This window comes from Meles meles, chromosome 3, assembly GCF_922984935.1.
Source record: "Meles meles chromosome 3, mMelMel3.1 paternal haplotype, whole genome shotgun sequence".
Lineage (NCBI taxonomy): Eukaryota > Metazoa > Chordata > Mammalia > Carnivora > Mustelidae > Meles > Meles meles.
In genome coordinates, this window is record NC_060068.1 from 2,491,895 (window position 1) to 2,508,184 (window position 16,290).

Sequence of the window (16,290 nt, forward strand, 5' to 3'; positions counted from 1 at the left end):
GGCACTTATTTCCAAGCAGTAAACTCAGACTTCTCCAGTTGAAACTTTCATAAACAAAGTCCTAGTTATAGGATATTCAGAACAATACATTCTCTTTTATGTACATAATATATAATAGCTCAGTATAAATGTTATAGCTAAGCACTTATGGATATAATGCATGCTATATCTCTATATATGTTGTATAATAATTTCCTCACAAAATAATTAACATCATAAATGCTCATATTTTGGAATAAAAAGTCATTGTTTGTCAAAAATATCTTGAAAAATATACAATATAATGGTAGCTAAACAGTTTTTTATACTTACAGATATTTTTCATACATAAAGATTAAAAAGGAAATTAAAGGAAGTGGGATAGACACAGAAGATGAGGAGAGTCTTGTTAGCTAAGACCTCACACAATAGAATACTGAAAGTCAGTGAATAATAAAGGAAAAAAAAAACTTAGACTGAAGAGAAGCTGAGAGAAACAGGGGAGAGAAAAAAAATAAAACAAGAGATTTTTGATTTAATGCAGATCAGGGTCACTGGGCCTACTTCTCTGCTAAATGTGCCACATTCAAGGAATGACCATTATAATCTCACCACAGATGCAAGAATTAGACACTTATGTTATATATAAAACTCTCCTTGTCTCCTGATAGAAGAGTAAACCACGTCTCAGAAAAAAGATTGTTGATAGCTTTTGAAAAAGTTCATCAGTACTAGAGAAAAAAAATTGCATCTGTACCACTGACATTATGAACAAATTCTGATTTTCTATTTTTCAGTCATTCGATACCATCTTTTTGGGTTTTCCCCAAAGGACCATTAGATTATATAATTCTTTTTCTCAAAAGTGTTCAGTGGCTCAAATTTTTTGCAGTATCTTCTTATTGATCTTTTTTTTATTTTATTTTTTTTTCCAATTTTATTTATTTTTTCAGCATAACAGTATTCATTGTTTTTTGCACAACACCCAGTGCTCCATGCAAAACGTGCCCTCTATTACCCACCACCTGTTCCCCCAACCTCCCACCCCTGACCCTTCAAAACCCTCAGGTTGTTTTTCAGAGTCCATAGTCTCTTATGGTTCGCCTCCCCTTCCAATTTTTTTTTTAATAAACAGATAATGTATTTTTATTATTGATCTTGTTTGTGAGGTATTGCAGAGTCATTCAATTCTTTATTTCAATTCAATGTGTTCTCCATTTCCCAATATCAATCCCACACATTTCTACATTCAGATCCCAGAGATACAACACATAAATCTGAAGGTAGATCCCTACTCAGGAGTTTTTCATTACTCAGGATATCTTTCTTCTGGGCACCTGGGTGGCTCAGTGTATTAAATGTCTGCTTTCAACTCAGGTCATGATCCCAGGGTCCTGGGATCCAGTCCTGGAGCAGGCTCCCTGCTCAGTGGAAAGTCTGCTTCTCCCTCTACCCTCCCCTCCTGCTTATGATCTCTCTGTCTAAAATAAATAAATAAATAAATAAATAAATAAATAAATAATCTTTAAAATCTTAAAAAGTAATGTATTTCTTGTTTCACAATCCTTTGCCTTTGTAAATCATATCATATTTGTCCTTCAAGTTTCAACACACATGCATTTTTCTTATGTTTCTTTCTTCATTCTGTAGATAACAAGTCCTGCACATGTTGCATGGAGCACTGGGTGTTACATGAAGGAATAAAATTAATTTAAAAATTTAAAATAAATAAATAAATTACAGAAGATATGTGGCATCTAACTCTGTTCCATATAAAAAACTAATATTGTGGACCTTAAGATCAGACAAACATGAGTTTGCAATCTTGATCTATCACTAACTCTTGTGTCATCAGGCAAGTTAATTAACCTCTCTGAGATTGTTTTATCCTCCTGCCTGCCTTAGAGAGTTCTTGTAAGTTAGAATGTATTAATTTTTATGAATTCCTCATTAAAGTGTCATTCAGTGTATGTTCATTAGATCTGAATTATCTTTTTTGCACATGTCTTATCACACTTTTTTTTAGACTTTCAGTAAGTTCCACTGTTACTCTACTGCAATTTATTTTTTAATATTCTGTCTTCCTTACTAGATTCTTGGTTCTTCATTGGTAAAGTGTATGTTTCATTTTTATGGAATGAGTAAACAATAGATGTTTGCATACAGGTGTGACTGAAAACATGAATAGGGTAAATCCACTAGAGTCTTGCAAAGGACTATAACTAGCATATATTTTATTGCTCTAAATACTGTCTTCATTTTCTTTGCATCATTGCAGTTATTATTTAATTTAACATTTACAATCCCCTGTATTAAATATAAGAAATATATTACATAGTTTTACCGACAGTATACAAATATAAATTGCAGGTCAACATGGAAAATTACTTCTCTATTTGGAGGACTTCAGAGTAACAAAATTTCTAGTATGTAGCTTTTGAAGGACATCTAGTTCCAGCTTACTGAACTTCGAAATAGAGTTCTAAATATATACCATTCTCCTTGACTTACTTTCTAGATGTTTCTAGGGAGACATGGAACGACTTACTAAGCAACTGAAAACATTTGAATTTCTAGAGAAATCCTAGAAAACCTATTAATATGTTTTGCTAAGTCATCTGTGATTTCAACTTTCAATCCTTCCAGGTTATCCAGTCCCTAGTCTTTAATTATAGTAATGTATGTTATTACCTTTTTTTTTTTCTCCTAAGGCCTCATATAAAATTAGTTATTTTGAAAATGTGAATCTTATTAATGTTTGAGAACAGAATAAAATGCAGTTTCTTTCTAGATTAGTAGTATAACCCCTCCACTTGTCACCCTGTATCTCTTGGCTCATTCATATATTAATAACTCCATTTGCAATCTCTTTTTAAAATAATTTTCATAATTTCAAAATATTTCACTACTTGCTCCACAACATTAAGTGACAAAGGGGAATTTGGTTTTCTAATTCTAAAATAAAATGAACAGAGATAAATACTCATTGAGATTTGGGTTTTATTACCACTAAACCTTTTAAATTTCACGAATTATTTCCAAACTGATTATTCAAGTAGTTTCATTTGTGGAGTCATTTGATTTAAGATTTCTATGCTATAGATTTCAACACAATTTTAATTTTTTTCTTTTTCTTATTTAGACACTTGCTATTTGTGGTTATTCCCTTCATATTCTGGTATGCTTATCTTGTTATTATCTCCAAATATTTTGTGTTTTGTTAATTTTTCCTTCATGAATAATTAGACTCCACCAAATTTTCAAAGGTCTCCTTCTCGTTTTCTTTGGTTCACATTTATGATCACTGCCTCTGTTTATCCTAATTTATCTAAATTCCAAATGCTACCAAATACCTGTACTTTAATTTTGTTTTGACATTACTTCTGCATCTAATATTTATCATGTCCAGTTCTGAACCATTACTTCCCTATGAATGACTGCTCTTTTAATATTGACCTCAGCTTCTAAGTAATCCTTCATTTTGTTAATGATGTTCTCCACCTAGGAGTAATATATAATAGAAACAATATCCTAGAACGAAAATGTCTGTGCTTTCAAAAATACCATCCAATTGTATGCAAGAAAATTTCGTAGGATTTTTTTTTTTATTTTCACTAATGATGCAAATAGAAAGAACATTTTCTTTCACTACATTGTCAAAATCATTTTTTACTGTTTTTTGGGGGTTGTTGTAGTTGTTGTTGCTGTTTTAACTTTTGTGAACATAAAGGTGCTCGGATGGCTCAGTTGATTAAGTGGCTGGCTCCTGATTTTGGCTCAGGTCATGATCTCAGGTTCCAGGGATTGAACCCCATGCCAGGTTCCTTGTTCACTGGGAAGTCTGCATGAGATTCTCTCTCTCCCTCTCCTTCTGCCCCTGCCCCCAATTATGCTCTCTTTCTCTCTTTCTAAAATAAATAAAACAAATCTTAAAAAGAAAAGTTTTGTGTACCTGTTTGTGAGAAAAGATTTCTCATTTTTATATTAATATGTATTTTGTTTTTATTGATATGGGTAGATTTCTTATATATTTACTGGCTATCCAGATATCCTCTTCAATAAATTGCCTTAAAGTCATTAATGTATCTCTTGTAAAAGCAAAATAATAGGGGCACCTGGGTGGCTCAGTGGTTTAAAGCCTCTGCCTTCAGCTCAGGTCATGAACCCAGGGTTCTGGGATCAAGCACCGTGTTGGGCTCTCTGCTCAGCAGGGAGCCTACTTCCCCCTCTCTCTCTGCCTGCCACTCTGCCTACTTGTGATCTCTCTCTCTGTCAAATAAATAAATAAAATACTTTTTGAAAAAAGCAAAATAATGGAATAATTTCATGTTGTTACATAGATATTCCAATTTTCACAAAATTTTGTGTTGCATTGGACCCTCTTTCTACAGTGATTTATAATGCTATTTAATATTTATCACATTTCCATACATGAAAATACCTATTTGAAGTCATTATTCAAATTTTATGTATTGCAGTATTACCTGGTATTTATTTCTATGGCTTGAAAATAATTCTTGATGTCATTGAAGATGTCATAACTTGTTTATTTTATTTAACCTAAGATTTATTAAGAAATGCTTAAGTTTTATCTTCTACCACAAACTGCTTAAATCTAAGCATTTTATTAAAAAAATTAGATTTTGTGGTTAAGTCCCATACTTTGGAGAATCTGTTATTCATAACTCAAAGCAAATTTGAAGTTATTTGCATTATTTTCATTATCTTGATAATTCTGAGAATTTATGTTTATATTAATGACCATGAATCTTAAATATAAATTAGCCGATACCAGTATATTGTACCCAAAGATGCCAAACCCAACTATATTACAAGTGGCAATTTAGAAAAAAAAAATACATGTCCACATTCATCACTCCATTTAATATTATTCAGCCTCCAAAATTTTGCTATTCTATTTTAAAGAGTGGTACTTTATTGATTTGGTTTGTTTGTTTTGTTTTAATTTTTATTTATTTTCAAAATTTATTTTCAGTGCTCCAGAATTCATTGTTTATGTACCATACCCAGTGCACAATGCAATATGTGCCCTCCATAATACCAACCTCCAGTCTCATTTAACCTCCCAAATTTTATTTCCCTGATTTTTAGTTAAATTGATGTCTCTTCAATGATATGTAGAAATTTCTTAAACATTTTAGAATCTATTGTTTTGTTTGTTTTATTGTTTTTCTTTTTCTAAAGATTTTATTTATTTATTTGACAGATCACAAGTAGGCAGAAAGGCAGGCAGAGAGAGAGAGAGGGAAACAGACTCCCGGCTGAGCAGAGAGCCCAATGTGGGGCTCAAACAAAGGACCCCAGGATCATGACCTGAGCTGAAAGCAGAGGCTTTAACCCACTGAGCCACCCAGGCGCCCCCTTTTTGTTTGTTTTAAGTGTGTAGATTATCTTCTTTCAGTCTGTATCATTGTGTTAATTTTGACCATGATGCCTTTTAATAGATTAATTTTTATAATTTTAGTGTAACTAAATACCATTTCCTTAAGCTTTTGGTAAGAAATCTGTCCATTCCTTACAAGAAATAGATTATTTTATATTATGTTCAAATAATTCTATAATATAACATTCCTTAATGAATTATCTTTAATCAACAGTGGTCAATTTTCTGTATATCTGTAAATAGGACTATAAATTTACTTTTTTCTGTGTACTGAGCAATTTTTCTCTGCACAAGGTAATAGTAATTTTGTCCTACATTTTCTCCTTTATCAGATTTTAAGATTCTATATACTGTAGGTTGGGTTTTGAGATCCATAATGAGACGATGATTTCTTTGTATACTGTTATGATTTAACACTAAGTAGTATTAAATTTGTAAAGTAAGTATTAAAAATATATATCATAAAATCAATGTATGAAAGACCCACAGCAAATATCATCCTGAATGGGAAAATGCTCACAGCCTTCCCATTGAGATCAGGAACACAAAAAGGATGCCTACTCTCACCACTCTCTTTCAATATAGTATTAGAAGTCCTAGCAATGGCAATCAGACAACAAAGAGAAATAAAAGGTATCCAAATTGGTAATGAAGAAGTCAAACTCTCTCTCTTCGCAGATGACATGATTCTTTACATGAAAAAACCCAAAGGGCGCCTGGGTGGCTCAGCGGGTTAAAGCCTCTGCCTTCAGCTCAGGTCATGATCCCAGGGTCCTGGGATCGAGCCCCTCATCGGGCTCTCTGCGTAGCTGGGAGCCTGCTTCCTCCTCTCTCTCTCTCTCTCTCTCTGCCTGCCTCTCTGCCTACTTGTAATCTCTATCTGTCAAATAAACAATCTTTAAAAAAAAAAAACCAAAGACTCCACCCTCAAACTACTAGAACTCATACAGCAATTCAGTAACGTGGCAGGATACAAAGTCAATGTACAGAAATCAATGGCTTTTTTATACACTAACAATGAAAATACAGAAAGGGAAATTAGAGAATTGATTCCATTTACCATAGCACCAAGAACCATAATATACCAGGGAATACACATAACCAAACAGGTAAAGGATCTGTACTCAAGGAACTACAGAATACTCATGAAAGAAATTGAAGAAGACACAAAAAGATGGAAGACCATTCCATGCTCTTGGATCGGAAGAATAAACATTGCTAAAATGTCTATACTGCCTAGAGAAATCTATACTTTTAGTGTCATTCCGATCAAAATTCCACCAGTATTTTTCAAAGAGCTGGAGCAAACAATCCTAAAATTTGTATGGAATCAGAAGAGACCCCAAATTACTAAGGAAGTGTCAAAAAACAAAACAAAACTGGCGGCATCACGTTCCCTGATTTCAAGCTTTACTACAAAGCTGTGATCACCAAGACAGCATGGTACTGGCATAAAAATAGACACATAGACCAGCAGAACAGAGTATGGAGCCCAGATATGGACCCTAAACTCTATGGTAAAATAATCTTTGACAAAGCAGGAGAAAATACACAGTGGAAAAAAGGCAGTCTCTTCAATAAATGGTGCTGGGAAAATTTGAAAGCTATCTGTAGAAGAATGAAACTCGACCATTCTCATACACCATACACAAAGATACATTCAAAATGGATAAAAGACCTCAATGTGAGACAGGAATCCATCAGAATCCTAGAGGAGAACATAGGCAGTAACCTCCTCGATATCAGCCACAGCAACTTCTTTCAAGATATGTCTCCAAAGGCAAAGGAAACAAAAGTGAAAATGAACTTCATAAAGATCAACAGCTTCTGGACAGCAAAGGAAACAGTCAACAAAATAAAGAGGTAACCCATGGGATGGGAGAAGATATTTGCAAATGTCAGTACAGGCAAAAGGTTGATATCCAGGGCCCCTGGGTGGCTCAGTGGGTTAAGCCGCTGCCTTCGGCTCAGGTCATGATCTCAGGGTCCTGGGATCGAGTCCCACATCGGGCTCTCTGCTCGGCAGCGAGCCTGCTTCCCTCTCTCTCTCTCTGTCTGCTTGTGGTCTCTCTCTGTCAAATAAATGAATAAAATCTTTAAAAAAAAAAAAAAGGTTGATATCCAGGATCTATAAAGAACTGAAACTCAACACACGCAAAACAGATAATCATGTCAAAAAATGGGCAGAAGACATGAACAGATACTTCTCCAATGAGGACATACAAATGGCTATCAGACACATGAAAAAATGTTCATCATCACTAGCTATCTGGGAGATTAAAATCAAAACCACATTGAAATACTACCTTACACCAGTTGGAATGGCCAAAATTAGCAAGACAGGAAACAACATATGTTGCGTCTTACACTGTTGGTGGGAATGCAAGTAGGTGCAGCCACTTTGGAGAACAGTGTGGAGATTCCTCAATAAATTAAAAAATAGAACTTACCTTGACCCTGTAATTGCACTACTGGGTATTTACCCCAAAGATACAGATGCATTGAAAAGAAGGGCCATCTGTACACCAATGTTTATAGCTGCAATGGCCACAGTCACCAAACTGTGGAGAGAACCAAGATGACCTTCAATGGATGCATGGATAAGGAAGATGTGGTCCATATACACTATGGAGTATTATGCCTCCCTCAGAAAGAATGAATACCCAACTTTTGTATCAACATGGCCAGGACTGGAAGAGATTATGTTGAGTGAAATAAGTCAAGCAGAGAAAGTCATTTGTCATATCGTTTCACTTATTTGTGGAGCATAACAAATAACATGGAGGACATAGGGAAATGGAGAGGAGAAGGGTGTTGAGGGAAATTGGAAGGGGAGGTGAACCATGAGAGACTATGGACTGTGAAAAACCACCTGAGGGTTTTGAAGGGGCGGGGTGTAGGAGGTTGGGTGAGCCAGGTGGTGGGTATTAAGGAGGGCATGTATTGCATGAAGCACTGGGTCTGGTGCAAAAACAATGAATTCTATTACACTGTTACACTGACAAGAAATATATATATATATATATATATACATATATACACTGTTACACTGACAAGAAATATATGTATATATTTAAATATATATATAATATAAATATATTAATATATAATAATATATAATATTATTATTATATTTATATTTATATATATTTATATATAATATATAATATATATATTATATATAATATAATAATATATAATAATATAATATATTAAATATAATATAAATATATATATAAATATATATATTAAATATATATATATATATTTCTTGTCAGTGTAACAGTGTAACAGAATATATATATATATATATATATATAACCATGCCAATACTCTTTGCTATATATATGTATATATAGCACAAAGAATATATATATATATATATATTTCTTGTCAGTGTAAGAGAATTATTGTTTTATATATATGCTATATATATAGAGAGAGAGCAAGCGAGAGAGAGAGAGAGAGAGAGAAAAGAGTATTGGCATTGTTTTAATATTGTGATGCCATCCTTGAACACAGAATACCTATTTCTTCTAATCATTTTGCTTGTCCTTTATCTTATCCATATAAGAATTTTTTTTGTATTGTAAGTTACTTTGAAATATGTGTTTTAAACTTACTTTTTACTGAAAATAGTTGTTTATTTTCCCTAAATCACCATTGCTGGTATACAGGCAATGCTAAGGAATTTTATAGACTGATCTTAATGAACTATCTTTCAAAGTTAATAAAGGGATCTGTTAAGGTTGGTTTTTCTAGTTAGATAATTATTTCTTTGAAAAACAGGAAAGGATTTTTGCTCTATCTGGATCTTAAATTTCATATTTCTTTTTATTTTGATCATATAACAAATATGTTCCTGGATACCCACCACTCATTTAGCCCATTCCCCACCTACTTCCTTCCAACAACCCTCAATTTCTTCTCTAGAGTTAGAAGTCTCTTACAGTTTATTTACCTCTCACCCTCACCCCCTGGCCCACATATGTTCAGAGGTTTTGTTTCTTAATTGTTTCTTAAATTTCACCTATGAGTGAAATAATATGGCTTTTGTCTTTCCCTGACTTATTTCAATTAGCCTAATACACTCTAGCTCAATAAACGTCTTTGAGAATGACAAGATTTCATTTTTGATGTTTGAGTAATATTCCATTTTGTATGCATACCAGATTGTCTTTACCCATCCATCACCCAATGTACATTTGGTTTTCTCCCCCCATAATTTGACTATTGTTGATAGTGTTGCTGTAAACATCGAGGTGTATGTATCCCTTCAAATTAGTATTTTTTTATTCTTTGGTCAAATACCTAGAAGTGCAATTGCTGGATCAAAATGCAGTTATATATTCAACTTTTTTAACAACTTCCATACTGTTTTCCACTGTGCCTGCACCAGTTTGCATTACCACCAATAGTATAGGACAGTTCCCTCTTTCTCTACATCCTTGTGAATACCTGCTGTCTACTGTGTTTAGTTTAGCCATTCTGACTGGCATGGAGTGATATCTTATTGCAGTTTCGATTTTTATTTCCCTGATGATGAATGATGTTGAACATCTTTTCATGTGTTTGTTAGTTATTGGGATGTCTTTTTTTTATTTGTTTATTTACAGCATAACAGTGTTCATTGTTTTGGCATCACACCCAGTGCTCCATGCAGTACGTGCCCTCCCTATTACCCACCACCTGGTTCCTCAACCTCCCACCCCCCCCCGCCCCTTCAAAACCCTCTGGTTGTTTTTCAGAGTCCATAGTCTCTCATGGTTCATCTCCCCTTCTAGTTTCCCTCAACTCCCTCTCCTCTCCATCTCCCCATGTCCTCCATGTTATTTTTTATGCTCCACAAATAAGTGAGACCATATGATACTTGACTCTCTCTGCTTGACTTATTTCGCTCAGCATAATCTCTTCCAGTCCCGTCCATGTTGCTCCAAAAGTTGGGTATTCATCCTTTCTGATGAAGGCATAATACTCCATTGTGTATATGGACCACATCTTCCTTATCCATTCATCCGTTGAAGGGCATCTTGGTTCTTTCCACAGTTTGGCAACTGTGGCCATTGCTGCAATAAATATTGGGGTACAGATGGCCCTTCTTTTCACTACAGCTGTATCGTTGGGGTAAATACCCAGCAGTGCAATTGCAGGGTCCTAGGGAAGCTCTATTCTTAATTTCTTCAGGAATCTCCACACTGTTCTCCAAAGTGGCTGCACTAACTTGCATTCCCACCAACGGTGGAAGAGGGTTCCCCTTTCTCCACATCCTCTCCAACACACGTTGTTTCCTGTCTTGCTAATCTTGGCCATTCTAACTGGTGTCAGGTGGTATCTCAATGTGGTTTTAATTTGAATCTCCCTGATGGCTAGTGATGATGAACATTTTTTCACGTGTCTGATAGCCATTTGTATGTCTTCATTGGAGAAGTGTCTGTTCATATCTTCTGCCCATTTTTTGATATGATTATCTGTTTTGGTGTGTTGAGTTTGAGAAGTTCTTTATAGATCCTGGATATTAACCTTTTGTCTGTACTGTCATTTGCAAATAACTTCTCCCATTCCGTGGGTTGCCTTTTTGTTTTGTTGACTGTTTCCTTTGCTGTGAAAAAGCTTTTGATCTTGATGAAGTCCCAAAAGTTCATTTTCACTTTTGTTTCCTTGGCCTTTGGAGACATATCTTGAAAGAAGTTGCTGTGGCTGATATCGAGGAGGTTACTGCCTATGTTCTCCTCTAGGATTCTGATGGATTCCTGTCTCACACCTCAACGTGAAACAGGTATGTCTTCTTTTTTTAAGATTTTTTAAGATTTTATTTATTTATTTGACAGACAGAGATCACAAGTAGGCAGAGAGGCAGGCAGAGAGAGGAGGAAGCAGGCTCCCCACTGAGCAGAGAGCCCAATCCGGGGATTGATCCCAGGACCCTGGGATCATGACCTGAGCTGAAGGCAGAGGCTTTAACCCACTGAGCCACCAGGCACCCCTGGATGTCTTCTTTGGGGGAAAATGTCTACTCATATCTTCTGCCGATTTTAATAGACTTAACTGTTCTTAGGTGTTGAGTTTTATTTGATTTTATTTAAAAATAATGATTATATTTATTTATTGGACAGAGAGAGACACAGTAAGAGATGAAACACAAACACATGAGTGGGAGAGGGAGAAGCATGCTTCCTATTGAGAAAGAAGACAAATGTGGGGCTTAATCTCAGGACCCTGGGATCACGACCTGAGCCAAAGGCAGACAGTTAACAACTGAGCCACCCAGGCCCCTCTGGGAGTTGAGTTTTATATATATTTTGGATATTAACCCTCTATCAGATATTTCATTGTGAATATCATCTCCCATTCGGCAGGTTGTCTTTTAGGTTTCTAGATTTTTCTCTTTGCTGTGCTGAAGATTTTTATTTTGGGTAAAGACTCAAGAGGTTTTTTCCCTCTTGTTTCCCTTGCTCAGGAGGCCTATCTAGAAAGAAGTTTCTAGGGCAGATGACAAAGAGGTTGCTTCCTGTTCTATCCTCAGGATTTTGATGGATTCCTGTCTCACGTTTACATCTTTCATCTTCTTAAAATTTATTTTCGTGTATGGTGCAAGAAAGTGGTCTAGTTTCACTATTCTGCATTTGGCTTTTTCCCAACACCATTTGTTGAAGAGGCTGTCTTTTTTCCATTGGCATTTTTAGCAAACATTTGAAACAGAATGGTTTGTAGGACTCTCCGATTTTCAGTTGGCATCACAAGTGAAGATGTTCTTGAGAAGTTCATACGTAATTCAAGAACAGACTTTTTTAAAAAGATTTTATTTATTTATTTGACTGAGAGATCACAAGTAGGCAGAAAGGCAGGCAGAGAGAGGGAAGCAGGCTCCCCACGCAGAAGAGAGCCTGATGTGGGGCTCAATCCCAGGATGCTGAGATCATGACCTGAGCCGAAGACAGAGGCCCAACACACTGAGCCACCCAGGTGCCCCAGGAACAGACATTTTATATGACAACAACAACACAAGGCTTTTAGATTACTTGAATTTTGTAAAACCCAGGATGAAAAGTACTCTCTGTTCCAAAGACATTTTATATATTCCAATGGAAGTAGAGAGAAAACCTGAGGACTCAGAGAGTGAAGTCATGAGCTGTTAAGAAGTATTCCCAGGCTACAATATGAAGTTCTAATAGATCATCTGTACAGAGAATCAATAAGTAAATCAATAACATGAACATGAATGTCACTACAGACTAAATGTGCTTAATGATAATATATAGAACATTCCAACCAATAACAGCAAAAAATACTTTTTCTCAAACATGCAGCATTCTCCAAGATTGATCATATGTTAGGTAAAAGAACAAGTTTTAACAAATTTGAGAACCTTGAAATTACACAAATTATATTTTTCAACAACAGTAAAATAAAACTGGAAATAATTAACAAAATGAAGATTGGAAAGAGCCAATATTTGACAATGAAAAAATATGATATTTTACAACCAATAAGACAAAAATAAAATCATATTTGAAATCAGTATAATCTTGTGAAAACAAAAATATAACACAACATAGCAAAACTTGTGGACTCAACAAAAGCAGTATGTAGAGGGAACATAATAGTATTACTCTCTATATATCAAATTACCTAAGTTCAGGACTCAAGGACCATTTTTTTAAAGTACAAACTGGCTCAAAATAGGAGGAAAAACCATAAAAATGAAACCACAAATAAAAACAATAGAAAATAGACAAACTCATGTTTCTTTTTTTTTCTTTCTTTTTTTTTTTAACAAACTCATGTTTCTAAACCAGGACACTCATCTGTAAAATGTGGGAACACTATTATTAGTTACATGATGTTGTTGAAGAGTTCATAAGATAATGCATCATAAGGCTTTGTACAATTCATGCCACTTTATGTTACACTTATTATTCTCTGAGAATTTTTGTTATGATGTGATGGTTTAGAATATGGACAGTAATCATAATGCTAATAATGACTGCATGGACAACAGGCAGTCAGAATCTCACATTTCATCCTTTCAGTCAGGAGATACAGATCACTTCCTCTTCTTAAAGTGTGGGTAGGTTGCCTACCTCTCCTTTGACAGCAAGTGTGGCCATGTGACTTATTTGACGAATAAAATGAGAGCAGAAATGACTGATAGAGACAAATAGACCTGGTGTGCACGGCTATACATTTTTTTTTCTCTCCGTGATTGAGTCTTGACCATGGTATTTTGTTTTCCCATACTCAAATTATATATTATTTAAAACAGTAAAAATTCTGCCATGACTCTCTTTGCTTTTATATGTATGTCAAATATTTTCACATGAATGCATATCTTTGGTATTGTGATTCTCCTTGATGTCAATATAGATGTGTGAATGTCTTCTCAAATATGTAGCTTAAATTGTTTACTACCAAAACCTGTTTTCAAAATGCATACTTGCATTTATTTTTAATATTTGATATATGTTTTTCTTCTTGAGGGTTCAAGGATGATGTCAAAATCCTGATATTTTCAGGTCAGGAGTAGTTATGTGGCTTTTTAAATATTTTTTAAAAGACTTTATTTATTTATTTGACAGACAGAGATCACAAGTAGACAGAGAGAGAGAAGGAAGCAGGTTCCTCGTTGAGCAGAGAGCCCGACACGGGACTCGATCCCCGGACCCTGGGATCATGACCTAAGCTGAAGGTAGAGGCTTTAACACACTGAGCCACCCAGGCGCCCCAGTCATGTGGCTTTTGATTGAAGAATGCTCCCACTTTTTCTATTTGCATTTTTAAAATAAATGCTTAAAACTCAAATTTCAATGTAACTGAGTTCTTATTTTCAATGGCTCTATCGAATGCATTAAATTCAGAGTCCCTGGATAGCACCCACTTGGCATATGCTATGAGCTAGAGGTAAACCTTTGTTCTCTTGAGCTATTAAAACTTTAGGTTGCTAATTCTTGCCATATAATCTATCATATAATGACTTATATTATTAACAAAAATATAAACGTTTTTAGATGACACTATCAGAAAACAAAATAGCATTATTTTTACTTTCCAGTGGTCTTAATGGGTGTATGAAGAAGCATGTGATGATAAGTGGGGAGAGAAAATTTGTACATCCCTTCAATCAATCTAGCAGAAATGTTTAAAGCACAAGCATGTAAATGTATCCCCAAGCCACTTGAAAATATTTTTAGCAAAATTTTGGACTGATGACAAGCATAATGTATCTACATTTCCCTTGCTATGTGAACAAGTTGTGCAAAATAGTTATGATCCACTCATACATGACTCCATGCCCTCACTAAATTCACTTCTCTTTTGGTATTTGGAAGGAATTATATTTTTCATATTTATTTTTGAATGATTGTGACTCCTCTATGCTACTGTTTAGTAGTAAGTTTTTAAATATTTAAATTGTGAATAAATACAAAATACTTCTAAGGATAACTTTTTTATCTTTTTAGACTAAAATTTTTAATGAGTGTTCTTAAATTATCAAACCATGAATAGGGATTTCTTATCCATAATACCAGATTCTTTACCTAGTGATATACTCAGATAATTTAACACATAAGAAGGGAAATTATATTGATAAATGATATATTTTAGTGACATTATATATTAATTTCAGTTATATTGATAGAATTCTAATCAATTTATCAGTTTATTGCCAGAAACACGAATTTTATTCAATAATTTAGGGTGAGCCTCAACAATTTCCTATACATTTTCTGAAAAACATTCTCCTCATTTTATTAATGGAGTATTTTATTTGTTCATTTCTAAGACTAAATATAATAGAGTTGAAGAGTGGGGGGATTATGGAATAGAAGACAGAAAGGACCATGTCCTGGATAGTGGAAGAATTTTCAGATGGCCTCTTGTATACATAAAAGCCTGAACTGAGGAAGACAGACACCACAAGGATGTGAGGGACACAGGTAGAAAAAGCCTTTTTCCTGTCTGCTCCACTTGGAAACTTGAGAACAGTAGAAAATATGTAAATATAAGACTTGATGATGTTGATGAAACAGCCACCACCAATCCCCAGACCAGAGGCAATGATCACCATCTCATTGCTAAAGGTGTCAGAGCAGGAGATCTTTAATCAGGGGGGGATATCACAAAAAAATTGATGAATGACATTGGACTGACAGAAGGGTAGCTGGAATGTGTTGCCAGTCTGGACACCAGCATAGATGAGTCCACTGAGTATGGAAGCCAGAGTCATTTGGATGCAGATTTGAGGGTTCATGATCACAGGGTAGTGAAGGGGTTGGCAGATTGCCACATGGAGGTCTTGGATCATGATAGTCAGAAACAGAAGCTCCACATATACAAAGAAAACCACTAGGAAGACCTGAGCTACACACCCAGCCTTTGAAATGGTGCTGCTGTCAAGCAAGGAATTGATGCATGAGTTAGGAACTGCTATAGAAATGTAGCAGGCATCCAAGATGGACAGATTCCTGAGGAAGAAGTACATGGGTGTGTGAAGAATCCTGTCAAGGGTGGTGACAGTAGCAATGATAATGTTCCACATCAGAGTGACTACATACATCAGAGAGAAGGTTATGGCATGCAAAATCTGTGATTCCCACACATCAGAAAACCCCATGAGGAGAAATCCCATCATGATGGTGGAATTTAACATTTGTGGGTAATGCATTTTGCACCTGGAAAGGAAGGAGTGAATTTCTGATCTCATGAATAATCAAATTATGGAAATATGGTTTTTAAATATTTTAGTCTTTACCTCTACCAATTATAATCTATATTGTAACCTCTAATACTGTTGAAAGAAAATTAAGTGGTCCTCCTCTAGTCTACATGATATTATTATTATTATTTTTATCTTAGACAACATGATCTTTTATTTAGAAAACAAAATTATTAGAATAATAAGTGAGTTT

General features: G+C 34.8%; 1 pseudogene; it reads right to left on the reverse strand.

The window, feature by feature from the left end:
- Positions 1 to 15,086: 15,086 nt before the first annotated feature.
- Positions 15,087 to 16,031, reverse strand: LOC123938345 (annotated as a pseudogene).
- Positions 16,032 to 16,290: the final 259 nt, after the last annotated feature.